At 44.7% G+C, this 15,161-nt stretch overlaps 1 long non-coding RNA gene across 6 annotated transcripts in view; it reads left to right on the top strand.

Moving 5' to 3' along the window:
* Positions 1–52: 52 nt before the first annotated feature.
* The window catches only part of LOC125414410 (uncharacterized), a 29,730-nt gene continuing 14,621 nt past the window's right edge, over positions 53–15,161 (top strand). For 4 of the 6 annotated variants that reach the window (XR_015736197.1, XR_015736196.1, XR_015736195.1 and 1 more), the window contains exons 1-2: positions 8,789–14,573; positions 15,122–15,156. This is a non-coding gene — a long non-coding RNA (uncharacterized LOC125414410). Of the gene's footprint in view, positions 375–8,788; positions 14,574–15,121; positions 15,157–15,161 lie in introns of those variants that run through there. The other 2 variants (XR_015736194.1, XR_015736198.1) reach the window with 2 other exon arrangements.

Below are 15,161 nucleotides of genomic sequence, written 5' to 3'. Positions count from 1 at the left end.
ATGCGGTTTCCATAGTGCCGGGAAAGGGCGGGCCTGGGCGGGAGCGGGGAGCGGGGAGCTGGGAGCGGGTGCTGGCGGGCGTCCTTCCCGCGCCCCGCGCCCTTACCGCACCCAGCCCGCACCCCAAGTCCTGCTCACCCCACACCCGGGATACCGGCGGGCGTCGCCGTACCTAGGAGCGCGGCCGCGGGCACAGGGCCAAGCCAAAGATGCCCTTGAACTACTGCTTTGAATTTCTCTATCTACGTGGCCTTTGTGACTTTCAAAGTCGAGGGCAAATAAGCACCCGCACGTCGGTCTCCTAACAGAATGAGGGCCGCTAGAAAGGGCAGTGATCCGAGTTCACAGAGGGCAGGCTAGGAATCCTGATCGAGGTGGGTAAACAAAACAAACCATGGGGCACGGGGCGGGGGGGGGGGGCGGTGAGAGGATCTAAATGAAACAATTCGTGACAAGGCGTTTATCTTGCAGTATAACCTTGGTTATTTTGTACTGAATCCTGGAAGTTCGCCTTGGAATGCCCTGCATAATTTACAAAAGTCATCGCAAATACAATGACATTAAGAAAAACAATTGCACATTGTGATTTTGAAGACCATGGATGTTTTAACCTTAGTATAAAATGTGCCAAGATAATAACCCAAGGTCCATAATATTGGACCTGTCCTGTTCTTAGCATGTATATGGTTAGGATTGGAATTATTGATGAACAGCAAAAGTTTGCGAAAAATCATCAATGTAGTAAATATCGTCATAAAATTAACCTCAGAAGGGTGTGTTGAATTTAAACTACGCCCTTTAAAAGTAAGAGAGCCATGAAGGCAGTTGTAAATGTTCACTCCTGTATTGTGCAAATATGTGTGACTGCACACTCATGCACGCACACCCATGCATGTGGCGAACACCCTGTCTTCTGGGAGCCGGCTTTTCCTCTTCTATCACCAAGCGTTATCTCCACCCAGAAGAAACACGACAACATGACAGGGTTTTTATCTTAGAGCTTGAAGAAAATGTGGCTCGATTTTATTGATTGTGATAATTTACGTTACACTTTATGAGGCACATAAATGGGCCTGTGTGTTCTGTATCCTGAAATAGCTAAGGACAAGGGGCCACTATGTCAGCGTCCTAGGCTTCCCTTGGAGAAAGTATCTTTGGTAACCATTTTGTTTTCTTTTTTATTTTGACTCTTAATACAAAATTAGATTTTTAGGAATGCGTTGAGTGATGACGTTCTGTGGCCGCTGGAGCTTGGCCAGTACCAACTTTGTTTTCCTTGGGGCTGTGTTAATGTTAAGAACCAGGAGTCAGAGGCTCCTCATTGGCCAGTGACCTGTTCTGTGTGCTGCCTAGGTTGCCAAGAGGCCAGGAAAAGGCACCACCACTTAAGACAGAGGTGACAGGGCTCTTTACAGCAAGGTGTTTGTCATTCTGAAGCCCAGGGGTTTCCTAGTGCAAAAGCAGGAGTTACCCTCTCCAGCTGAGAGTCTCCAACCCCAGAGCCCCTTGCCATCTCTCCTTCCTGCTGCCGGAGAAGCTGCTTATTTACTGGTAGCTGGTCGGGTTTCTTGTGATTTTCCAACTGTTCCCCCGTATTTTCTCAGTGCAAGTTGTCTCCTAAACATCTGTCAACGGGCTGGGCTCACATGCCTGGGTGCCGCTCACCTGGCCTGTTGCCAGCCAACAGCCTGGCTGCTGCAGGTTTTCATCCTGGTTTAGGATCTTTCCTTAGAATTCTCCTTTTGCTTTCACACCTGACAAATGGCCGTTTGTCAGGGTTTTATTTAGTTGGGTCTCGGTTTTCTGAGACAGGGTTTCTCTTTGGAACTCAGACTGTAGACCAGGCTGGCCTCTAAATCAGAGATCTGCCTGCCTCTGCCCCCTGAGCGCTAGGACTAAAGGCATGTGCCACCATAGCTTTTTATCAAGGAAGATTTGGGATTTTCTAAACATAAGTTCATGCAATTATGCTTCTTTTACTAAATTAAAAAAATCTTCCTTCAATAATTTAAGTATTTTCATTAAGTTATTAATTGTATAAATGGGTAAAATGTCTTTAAAAAATCCATGATATAAATACTGTTACCAAGAGGATCATAGACTTTTGTTCATGTAGAGAGGCTAAAATGGGAGGAAAGTACATAGTTTTTAGTTTTATTCCTGAATTCTTTGTGCATTAGGTGTCTGGCAGGCTTTTCTGTCTAGGTCAGCTCTGAAAATGACTGAATGGATTGGTAAGTGGAAAGCTACACAGCCGGTGTGCCACCCCTCTCTTAAAGTCTGTCCCAGGAAGCCGGACACTAGCTCATGTTGGCGGATCTTTTTACTCTTTAGAAAGGACGGCATCGTTTCCCCTGTTGCACTGCGCTCAGTAACTTGGTTCACAAACTTATTCAAAACATTTGCATTTCCGATAAATGAACCCTGCACAGACATTTGCCCATCCAGGATTTCTAGGAGGACTTGCGGCATTATATGAGTCGCCCCCCCCCATCTCTTTGCTAGTATGTTTCAACTGAAATTGCACAAGAATTTTGTAACATGTGAACTCTGTGTTTGCAACAGGATAACTTCCCTGCAAGAATGTTAACTGTTGTTTGCTCTACTTAGTACCTAGAAGCACAGTTAAACAATCAGCATTTGCAAAGACTTGGCAGGCAGAAACAGGTGGATCTCCAGTTCAAGGCTAGCCTAGCTTACTTATAGTGAGCTCCCGTCCTGTCAGGGCTGCTTATTGAGAACTTGTCTCAAAAATGAAGAAAAACAGACAAACAAAAAGAAGGGAGAAGGGACGGGGGAGGAAGGGAGGGACGGAGGGAGGGAAGAAGGGAGGGAAGGAAGGAAAAGAAAAGAAAAGAAAGGAATTTGTATAAATTGATTATATTAATTCCTTGGACAGTGTAATGGTGTTCCACTTTAGTATTCATTCTGCTCATTAAAAATATTTATTTTTAATAAATAAAAGCTTATTGAATGCTAAAATCACCGTAACTTTTTAAGTGAGCACTGTCTGTCCCTGGGTCCCCAGAGCGATGCTGGTGACATTAAGAATGTCTCCAACATGACACAGCTATATTTTCTGGATGCCGAGTAGAGACAGCTGGGAGTGACCTTCTGCCAGTCCCCGTGCCTCGGGAGAGCCAAGTCAACCTGTGCTCTTTGGTGCCCTGTGCTGGTCAGGAGCAAGCAGTTGGCCTGGGTTTGCAAGTTCCTCCCGAGGTACTAGACACAGCCAGCTGCCTCCTGCCGGGTGCCCCATGTTTGGTGGAACTGTGTCCCTTCTGAAACCTGCCATGTCCCTACAGCCATTAGCAGGCTGCTTCTAAAGTCTGAATTCTAAGGTGTTGGAAGCAGCCGAAGGAAATGTGGCTGGCTCTTACCCACACTGCCACCCACTGGCGACGTTGCTCCCCAAGGCATCCAGTGAGCACAGCTATACCTCGATTGGTGGCTGGAGGGTTTTATTTATATGAACCTGTTTATCACAACATATCCACTTCGCTGGGATCCTGAAGAAAGATAGTAAAAGTGATTTAAGATATAACAGAGAAACACTGATTCTGAGTGACCCAGAGCAAGAACAGGTGAGTAGGGGCGTGAGCAAGGAGTTCTTGTAAACAGACCGGTCGCTTCAGAACCAGTCCACGCACATTTCCACACGACAGGATGGAAAATATTTATCAGTGTTGAATTAAAGTTTCAGAAAACAAACAAAGCTGCGTGTAGTCAGAGACCGCTCCTTTGTTTCAAAGAAACTATTCATTACACCACTGTTTGGTCAATGATTCAGGCATATTCCTAGCTACCTCTTACATCTTGAATTAACCCATTTTTGTTAATCTATTTATCAGTATGAAGCTGTGGCTTATTGATAAGAATCTGGTGTCTGTCTCCTTCGGTACCTATATGGCATCTCTTTGACTCCGCCTACTCTCCTTATCTCTGTTCTGATTTCCTGCCTGGCCTTACCCTCTAAGCTATTGGCCCAAACAGCTTTTTTGTTGTTGTTGTTGTTGTTTAATTAACCAATGGTAATAAAACATATTCACAGCATACAGAGGGGAATCCCACACCAGCTACACAATAAATCAACTATCTAAACTCAGAGTTATTGTATGCTTACTAGATCAAACCTGAGTTAAAATCAAAATATGCTTTCACCTTGACCATTCAACCTCAGACTCTTTAGAATAAGCCAAAGTCACAAAATCATCTCAAAATGATTTTTTGAAAAATATGAGTGGGAAGGAAAACAAACCCTCAAGACTGTCAATGGCAAGTGTCAGTTCCGAAGTCTTCACCATGCTGATGTTTCTGAGTAAGGTAATTAGAACTGTGTACCACTCCTTAGTTCATTCTAATATGCAAACGTTTCTTTTCTTTCTTTTCTTTCTTTTTTTTTTTTGGAATTGCTTGGTCTTATTGTAGGTGATGCTGTATTTTATTTTTTGCTGTAGATAATGGCAGTTTTCAGAGAGAGTGGTTATTTACCCGGAGGCTTGATTGATGTGTGTACTGCCAATCACATCCTTAGGATGCTACACTTAATACAAAATCTGGTGTACAGTATCAATAGCAGTAATTGGGCCTGGAGAGATGGGTCAGTGGTTAAAAGTACTTACTGCTCTTCCAGAAGACCGTGACAGATGGTTCACAACTGTCTACAAAGCCCTAGGGACTCTTATTCCTCCTTCTGACCTCTGAGGGCACACAAATACATGTGACATTCACTCAGACGTACACAAATAAAATAAATATTAAAAAATTAAATACCAGGGCTGGAGAGACTGTTCAGTGGTTAAGAACACTTTCTACACTTGCAGAGGACTTGAATTCAATACCCTGCACCCACATGAAAGCGAATAACTACCTGTAACTCCAGGGAGTCCAACACCTTCTTCTGACCTCCATGGGTACAATTTAGGCATGTAATGCAATACATATGTGTAGACACTCACACATACATGTAAAATATGTATATAAAATAAATCTCAAAAAATGTATCAGCAATAGTAAGCAATAAATAATGTCATGTGGCTCTTAGCAGTATGTGGGGGACATTTAAAATTTCATCCTTCCAAATGCAGATGTCATAAGTATATGATTCTTTGTCGGGGATATTGAGCTGAAGTCTTTTACCTTCTGGTTAGGGAGTTTCCACCACCTGTCCTATGAGTCCACAGATTCATAAAAGGTTACATAGAAGAATTAGGACTAAGGATGTAACTCAGTGGTGGAGCTCTGACCCAGCATGGGTAAAACCCTGGATTAGATTCTAGGCTACAACCAAAAACCAAAGCCATTTACCTCTTCCCACCTGTCCTACACTTTTGCCTTGTTTAACACCTCTCTAACACAAATAAGAGTAACCATACCAAAGTAACTGAGAAGTACAAGCATTCCCAATTTCCCAAAAGCAAAGTGACCACAGCAGCTTGTGAGGTGCAGGCAGGACCTTGCAAGCCACGTCCCCTGCAACCGAGAAGCTGAAGACTGGAGGCTGCCCCTGCAGACAAACAACTCCAACAGTCGCTACTGGGAAGTCAATAGCAGCGGCCTTCCAGCACTGGCTGCTTCTTTCTGGGTGTTTCAGAGGCCATACCAATGCTTCCGGGACAAAACAAAGACAAACAAAAAACCAAAGGGGCTATGTGTGATTCCTGTCTTACAATGCTGTTCCCTGGGGGATGGAATAGTGCCCATCTTCAAGGTTCTGAATTTGAACTTTTAAAACCCCATCATGCACTTAAGTTAAAAAAGAAAACAAAAAAGCTAAGATGTACCAATATCTGACATTTATCTGGGTAAATGTGTGCTGCATTTCAAAACTTCACAGACAGTAGAGGGTTCAGGATGATATTCCCATCCTGCACTGTGTGTTAAAATGGACTGGTGTACAGGCCATTAGTGTGTCTCCAACTCAGACCACGAAAGTCAGCACACACTAAGTGACTGAGCATGCTGCGGGTATTTTTGGAGCATCGTCCTTTGCACAGATCCAGGCTGTAGGTCTTTGCCTCCGTGCCCTTCTGCCTCCATAAGGCCCACTTCTTTGTGTGGTTAGGACTCGGGTTTTTCTAAGCGTCTTTGGTTGTGACATAGAATTTGAAAACAGAAATTGTCACATGTTATTACAACATCGTCTGGTATTTCTCTTAATTGTAGTTGTAATTCCTGGTATTGCTGTTTTAGCCCACCCGTGTCAACTTGCAGAGAAAGTGGTTTCTGTCTTTTATCCCATTTTTCTCTTAAGACCATACTTTATGTACACTTATTAAAAACACAGCGAAAGAATGGGTTGATAGGGTTTTAATCTTTGAGCTGAGGGAGTTTCGTTGTCAGACTTCACCTTAGAGTCTCCACCCTCGGGAAGATTCTGGGAAAAGATGATACAAAGTCATAATGATGAAACCAGTCTGTGGTGAGCTGGGCTGAGCTGGAGGTCCCAGCACGTGACCAGCAGAGGCAGGAGAACCTGCAAAAGTTTGAGACTATCTTGGGCTACACACCACAGTACATTTTCAGAACACAAAGACACACACACACACACAAAAAAAAGAAAGATAAAGAAAGAGAAAGGGGAGAGAGGGAGGGAAGGAGGCTAGCCTCCATCCTAGTTAAATAGATTTGCCTTTTGAAGAAAATTATGTGTGCATAATAAAAGAAATAAACACAGCCAAGTGGGAAGAAAATTATGGCAACTTTAAGACAAATCTTGTTTTCTCCCAACTTTTTATTTGATAGCGTCAATGTCAGTCTCTGAACACGTAATGTTTAAACTGGTTTGGAAGCTGACTGGTCCTGTCTCCAGTACTGCAGCTTCAAAGAGGAGTTTGTAACCATCTGCCCGTGCTGTGGGGAACCTTCCAGGAGTGAACAGCAAGGGATGGACAACTCAGCTCTGTGTGTGTAACTGGCATCACCCTCCCGGCCCTTTCTGTCCAGGGGCTTCTTAAATATGACCGATTCACCAGCCACCTGCCTCGTGATCAGTTCCTTCTTGAAGTTTGAAATAAGTTTGCACTTCCCATCTGAAATGATATCTGCCATCCCAAGTGACTCTCTCAGGAAGGGAACTCCTTTCTCTTAAGCCCTGGTGGATTACAGTTTTAGACACAGTTGTGAGAGTTAACGCAATTACTATGAGAACTGAGAGCACCCATTCTGCAGAGAGTGCAGCCTAAATGAAACCCAGGTCCTCTATGCCAAGGTTAGGAGCTGACCCTGTCACAGGAAAGGGAGACTGTGGCGCAGTCTGTAAATGTCACTAAATCAAAGGCGAGTAACGGTTGTGTTTAGCGTCTGGTTGATTCCCTTGGACTACAGTACCAGGAACTGCCCGCATAACTCTGGGTCGCACTTGACGTGAGTTACGAGGTCTGGCGATGAAGTTGCACAGACCTAAGTACAAAATGAATCATTTCCAGCTTATCAGCCCCAAGTGTGCTCGGTGGTCCCACAGTCAACCTCTCCCCACTGACAGCTGTGCCTGGAGGTGCTATCCCAAGATCCCAGGGATTTAGAGCCCCCCAGGCCCTTTGGTCTCCCAGGTCTTAGTCCGCCCAGGTCTCTTGGTCCCATCACATATCTTGGTCTTCCAGGCTTTTTGCTTCTCTTGGTCTTTCTGGGTCTCTCGGTTCCCAGGTCTCTTGGATCTTTTGGATGTCTTGATTCCCTCCAGGTCTCTTGGTCCCCTTAGATGTCTTGCCCCTCTCACTGACCAGGTCTCTGAGATTCTTCAGGTGCCTTAGTGCTTCCAGGTGTCTGAGTCCTCCAAGGTCTCTTGGTCCCATCATGTATGTTGGTCCCAGGTTTCTTGGTCCCCCAGGCCTTTTGGTCCCCCCAGGTCTCTTGGTCCCCTAGCTTTTTGATTCCCCAGGCCTCTTGGTCCCCCACACCTTTTGGTCCCCCAGGTATCTTTGTTGTCCCAGGCCTCTTGGTCTCCCTGGTCTCTTAGAGCTCACTTGTCTCCTGGGTAAAGCAGAGGCACACAAGAGACTGACACCCTTCCTTCAGTCATTGCCAGGGTAGTATGGACAGTAAATCACACTGCCTGATGAAGTCCTTCTCAGGGTGAAGACCAGTCTTGCTAATTTCCCACCCACCACAGGTTATCCCCTGAGGTACCTCTCTCCATGGGTAGCAACAATCAGCCCCTGCATATTGCTGTCTTTTTTGGAGCAATAGATGCCCAGGAAAGTCAAGCTTCTTTTTGCCTCTGAGCTTTCTGGTTCAAGTAGCTGGTGTTTTATGACATCGTGGAAGTTCCGGAAATGGGCCGTTCAGTTCCCTGTAAAGAGGGTGGAATGGCATTTCAGACCCCACTAGTGTCGCTAGGAAGTGGAGAATCTAGAGGGTGACATAGAGCACGCCTTCAGGATGGGGAGACAAGTCTAGAAAGTGCTGAGTGGGAAAGCTGGCATGTCACTGCATCGAAGGTTAACGCGAGACCTTCTGCTGGTGTGGTCAGCATCATCCAGAGACCTACTGAAGACCCTTTGAAGGTGGGTCCCCATCTTCCTTCTCAGAGGCAACAAATGAACAAAGTGAGCCATGTGTTAAAACATGCAACCATGCAACTTAGGGGAGAAGACAAAGACATATCATTATTTGACCCTTTAAAACAGAATTCCATGGGGGAAAGAGGGGAAAACTAATGGGAAAGGAATTGACGCTTGTAGAAGGAACAGCGGCTGCGTTCCCACTGCCCAGCTTGCGGCTAGCTTTACCCAAAATAATTACACGGAAGCTGTATTTTTTTAAACTCTGCCTGGCCTATTAGTTTCAACCTCTTATTGGCTAATTCTCACATCTTGATTAACCCATCTCTAATAATCTGTGTAACACCACGAGGTGGTGGCTTACCAGGAAAGATCCTAACCTGCGGCTGTCTCAAAGAGGAGAATCATGGCGACTGCTTCACTATCTTCTTCCTCCCAACATTCTGTTCTGTTTACTCCGCCTACCTAATTTTCTGTCCTATCAAAGGCCAAGGCAGTCTCTTTATTAACCAACGAAAGTAACATAGACAGATGACCCTCCTCCATCAGATGCTGATGTCTAGGATGAAATACTAATTTCAGAAGTGTGCAGTACCTTAAGATCAACTTCAAATAATAATGAGATCCAAAGCATCCAAGACCCCTACTGAGCCAACAGGCACAAGAAAGTCTCAAACAGGAAAGCGGCCTAGACCTTTGGTTTGCTCCCCACTATTCAGGCCCACCCTTAAAGGGCCTTCCAGGATGCCCCACTAGAACCACTAACGTTTGTTCAAGGGCAGTGTCTTCTTTTAATCTACTTCTTGCGTGTATATGCCTGCGTGTGCACAGGTATGTAAGGTACACAATTCAGGTGTGTGTGTGTGTGTGTGTGTGTGTGTGTGTGTGTGTGTGAATATAGGCAAGGAGTCCATGTCCAATGTTGCATGTCATTCTTCATTTCTTTCCACCTTACTTTTTGAGACAGAGTCTCTCACTGAACCTGGAGCTCACAGGTTCAGCAAGCCTGGCTCTCTCATGGGTTCGGCTAGCCTGGCTCTCTGGTGGTTTTGGCTAGTGTGGCTTTTCAGTGACGTGGAGGGATTCTCCCGTCTCCAAGTCTCCAGTGCTGGGGTGATAGGATCATGTTGCTTCTCCTGGCTTTTTACATGGTTCTGAGAGTCTGACTTCAAGACCTCATGTTTCTGTGGCAAATTCTGGCTCAGCCACCTCTCCCCTGCCCCTCTCTGTTCCTTTTGAAAGGAGACGTTTACATTCTGTGATTTGGTAAAATATTTGTTCTAAGATTTTGTTAGGTTCATTTTAAATAAAAATTCTTCCACCCAAATAGACTAGTAACCTTAAACTAAAAGAATATAAAAGCTTATATCAACTTTAAAAAATATTCACTGAAATTTACATGTTACAATAAACCTAATTTGGTTCTTCTTTAATTGTCGGGTCCATAGTTCAAGAGTCAGACCCGGTCACAAGGTGAGAACCCCTCATCTGGTATTCCTCAGATCTTCTCTGTGCCTGTGTGGGGATTGGCATCCATCTGCCGCTGTCATTCTGTGTGCCTTGACCTTTAAGTAGTCTCCCTCACCCTCCAAAGGGCAGGTGGGCCTAGTGTTGGTCTTTTCTCTGAGCCCGACTCCTATAGTTCCTGGCCACACAGAAGCTTTAGTCCTTCTGAAACTGAAAATATGACCTTGTCACCTTCTTTTATACCTTATGGCATGCGATAGCCAATATTTTATAGAACGTAGTTGATACATTTTCCAGAAGAGAAGAACAACCAGAGACTTTCTAATATTTGTGTGTGTGTGCAGGTATGTATGGAGGCCAGAGGATAGGCATGGGTGTCTTTCTCAGGTGCCATCCATGTTGTAGCTTTTGTTTTGTTTGAAGATCTCTCCAGTTGGCTTGGGATTCACTGTTTAGAAAAGGTTGGCTTGCCAGCAAGACTCAGGGCCTCATAGTTACAAGGCAATCACTTCCCCAGTCATCCTACCTAGCTTCAAGTATTAGAATTCAGTCTGTCAATCTGGGCAAGCGTTTATTGGCGGTTCCCTTTTACTTAGGAAGTAACATGATATTTTATGTGTGTCCTTTACATAGAATTTGATGCTAGTGCTAAGGTACACTAATAGGTAGCAACGTTAAATAAAATGTATTTAGCCAAGTTACTTTTTTTTTAATATTTATTTATTTGCTCATTATGTATACAGTATTCTTTCTTCAGTCCAGAAGAGGGCACTAGGCCTCATTACAGATGGTTGTGAGCCACCATGTGGTTGCTGGGAATTGAACTCAGGACCTTTGGAAGAGTAGGCAATGCTCTTAACCTCTGAGCCATCTCTCCAGCCCCCTTAACCAAGTTACTTAAAAGAAACAAAGGAAGAACCTTAAAGGGGCAAATCATTTTTTCAACACATTGTATATGAACAGATGGTTATTTGCAAAACAAATTCCGTGTAAATCGTCCTTCCTTCCTTTTGATATGTACATATCAAAGTCATGTGACTTCCTGGAGGGCAATGGCAGAGCCTGATTTTGAGGACTTTCTTAGACTACCCTTACTTCTGTGTGGTCTGGGCTGCCACAGGAATCCATACCAGCTGCAAGGTACCCCAAAAAGTGTTGCCCTGGAATGCATTTCCCAGATCTCTCTGTGAGGCTGCCCTCTCCCCAGGAGGCATACTCAGTGACTCACTACAGACTCACTACACGGAATCAAGATGAGGTTCCCAGCATGGACAAACAGGACAACGTGCAGGAAGTTACCCCATGAATGGGGTCAGCACAGGGCACAGCATTGAGTGCCTACGGGTTACTGCAGCTTTGTTGACTCTTAGGACTCTCTCAAGTCCTTGCAAACTTAGGTTGCATAACAGAGTCAACAGAACACACTGCCCAAAGCCTAGGACAGCCACCAAGTGACATGCTCATTCTGAGTTCCCTCTGCTCTGTCCCTTTAGCCTATACCTGAGTGAGGTGACATCATTCTGCTTCACTTTTATTCTCTTTTCTGGGACCTGAAGCTTTGCCTGAACTCAGTGCCACACCAGGTTAAAGACAGGATCTGTAAACACTCCATCTCACTCAGCTTCACCTGCCTGCTCAGGAAGAAGGCCAAGTTCTTGTATATATGTGCATCCATGGCTGTGACCCTGTCCTCTCTAGAGGCTGCTGTCATGGCTTTCTCCAGCTACCACCTGCTTGACTCAGCAGCAGCGATCCCACAGCAAGCATCCTCTGTGAGGCAGTGACGTCAGCCTGTGGCTGTCATCTTTCTCGCCACCCTACTGGAGTTCTCCAAGGTCCTGAACACAGAAATGCTTCTTCAGCCTTGGTGTTTAGGGAACACAGTTCAAGGGGTCAGACGCTCTCCAGGAGTTGAATATCTGCACCCACATTGCACCCACTTAACTGTGGGAGCTTTCTGAGCAAGGCAGACAGATTGGGGTTCTGCTTGTCACCTGCCATCCTGAATCTATCTGCCTGTGAGGGATGCTGCTCCAACCTCTATAGGGACTTCACCTAATGGCTGTGTCCTATCCTGCATATGGACAGGACACCTGTGTTTCTTTATTTTCCTGAAGTTAGGTATCACTGCCTTTAGGAATTGTTTTGGAGTTAGAAACAGTATCTAAGTGGATGGGTTCTATACATTTTGTTTAAATTCGCATCATTTCCCAAGGACGGATTTTGGCCCGCAGAAATGATGATCCCCAGGTCCCAAGCAGCAGAGTGTCCCATACACTGCTGAATGGCTTCTAAAAAGATCTGTCCCAACTGTGTGTGAGAATGACCCCCTCTCCACTCCTCCCATGAAAGGCTCCAGATGTCACAGTTGTGTGTTGTGACATACATTCTTTTCTCTAGTTGCTGACAAAGCCAAGTGTTCTTGGGTGAGGAAGCATATACATCTTCTCGATTCTCCACCTATCCCTTTAGATTAAAAAACAAAGGTTTACTTTTGTGTACATGTGTGTGCCTGTGTGTGTGTGTGTGTGTGTGTGTGTGTGTGTGTGTGCACTCTGTGCATGCAGGTGCCCATGGAGGCCTGAAGAGGGTGCTGAGCACACTGGAACTGGAGTTGCACACAGTCGTGAGCCTCAGTGTGGGTGTCAAGAATCCAACTTAGGTTCTCTGCAAGAACAGTGTGCGCCTTTAACCACTCTGTGTCTCTTCGGTCCAATCCTTGCAGTTTTACAGTCTTTTCTGGGCTACCTAAGCTTCTTTCACACCTTTATTACCATAAATTTATTACTATACCTCTATTATTACCTTATTTTCTATGTGTTTCTGAATTTACATGAATTACAATTTTGTTCATTTCATGTCTTAACCTAAGAAATTTGAAATTTCCCAGTGAATGTGAAAATTGTTCTCTATTTTCCTTTAGCATTTGTCCAGTGTCCTGCATACTTTGAGACTTTTTACGCACTCAGACATAGGATCACATATGTTTTTCTATAACTTACTGTTTTATTCTTTGAGTCTCTTATTTTAGTAATTGATATAAAATCTAAGCTGTCTATTCACATTATATTTATATTAAATACCAACACCTAATATTTGATCCTCTATCTTTTCCTCACTGGTCATATTATTTCTGCTGTTTTTGAGTGCACACAATGAACTTTTCATATATGCCATTTTCATATTATTGCCATTTTCTTGTGGAGCTGTGGAAGTACCCAGCGCCAGCAAGTGGTTATTTACTTATTTTTTTTTACCTTTTTAAAATTTATTTATTTATTTTTATTTGCATTGGTGTTTTGCCTGCATGTATTTCTGTGAGAGGGTGTCAGATCTTGGAGTTACAGATAGCTGTGAGCTGCCATGTGGGTGCTGGGACTCGAACCTGGGTCTTCTGGAAGAACAGTCAGTGCTCTTAATTACTAAGCCATCTCTCCAGCCCCAGGTGGTTATAGTTTACCCATTTGGAAGTTACGTTCAATGAGTGGGTCTATGTCTCTGGGTCCTGCTCTTGGGACTCTTTTCCTCCCGTTGGGTCGCCATATCCAGCTTCAGTATGATAGTTTTTGCTTCATCTTACCATATTTGATTGTATTTCATGCTTAATTGTTGTATCTTGGAAGCCTGTTCTTGGGGCTAGAGAGATGACTCAGTGGTTAAGAGTACTAACTTCTCTTTCAGAGAGCCAGGGTTCAATTCCCAGCACCCATATGGCAGCTCATTAACTGTCTGTAATTCCAGCACCCTCACACATACATGCAGGCAAAACACCAGTGCACGTGAAATAAGAATAAATAAATTTTAAAAAGAAGTATTTTATTTTCCAATGAGAGACAGAAAGGGAGTAGATCTGGAGGAGGGTGGGAGGAACTGGTGGGGAGAGGGAAAAGGGAAATTCTGGTCAGGAATGAGTATGAGATATCAGTATGAGAAAAGAATTTAGTTTCAACAAAAGGAAAAAAGTGAAAAAAGTTACTTTTAGGAATGTTGCTTCAGCTATTTAAAATGTATTTTATTTAATATTCCCATGGATATATTGTGTTTGGAGTTCTTCCCTTCCTATTCCTGCCATATACCCTCACACACTTTTCCCTTCCAACCTCATGTGTTTTCTCTCTTTAAAAAAAATAGTAATACCCACTGGGTTCATTTAGTGCTGTTTGCAAGTGCATGGGGCTATCAGATATTTTAATAGTATCAGGAACTGGAACTGAGCTAACTCTGGATCAAACAAGGTAATAACTAGGATACTTTGGAGAGTAGAGCCTTGTGCAGCAACAGAAACCAACATGGGCACCATTCCTTAAAGAAATAAGGAAAAACAGTGGAAAACAGACTCAGGACCAGCTTTCACCTGTCTCCTTCCCAATTGTAGACACAATGTAACCAGCTGCCTCTGACTCCTTCTGCCTTCTGACTCCTTCCACCATGATGGACTGTACCCCTTCAGACTGTAAGCCAGAACTAACTCTGTTGTCTTTAAGTTGCTTTCCCAGGCTTCCTGTCACACCCCTGAGAAAAGCAGCTCATAAACTCAACGCTGGCTCTGGTGGCAAGGACTCAGAATGGCCACGGTCTGCAGTGTTCTAGAGAGAGAGGATCCACGTGAGCACCAGCTTCTTACCTCAGCCTGTTTGAGCACCCTCTTCCATAGACCTGTAGACCTGGGTAATGGATGAATGACCTGTGACCTGACCAGAGACAGTGGGGGAGGTGGGGCTCCCCAGGAAGGTGGCATTCCTGAGGAGGACATGGCAGGGAATTTCTGTGGTCTCCTAGGTCCAGTGGCATGTTTTGCAGGTAGAGAGCAACCTCTGAGGGTAAATGGGAGAGGGGACAGTAGAGCCGAGAACACAAGGAGGTCACCGAGACAGAGTTCCCTGGTCAGGGCCCTCAGGCACCAAGGTCACTGCTGGACCTTTCTGCTGGGCCATGAGCTCTAACATAGAGTTAGAGTTGGCCACTGGGTCAAGGCTGACGAGCCCCAGCCTGGGTAGCGCAGTGTCCTCGGATGGCCCGTGACTCCAGGACAGCCAGCAGACTGCACTTCCTGAGAGAAACAGCTGGAAGTCTCTCCGTGACTTTTAAGGTGGTGTTTAGGTTTAATACTCTCCAATTATCAGCCTAGTAAAATAGATTAATTTGTCTTTTAGGGAAATGGAAGTGCTTAATGGAGTCAGACAGAGCTGTGAG

Source organism: Myodes glareolus, chromosome 23 (genome assembly GCF_982192425.1).
Source record: "Myodes glareolus chromosome 23, mMyoGla1.1, whole genome shotgun sequence".
Classification (NCBI taxonomy): Eukaryota; Metazoa; Chordata; class Mammalia; order Rodentia; family Cricetidae; genus Myodes; species Myodes glareolus.
Note: the sequence above shows the minus strand (reverse complement) of the source record. Positions and strands in the feature narration are given on the sequence as shown.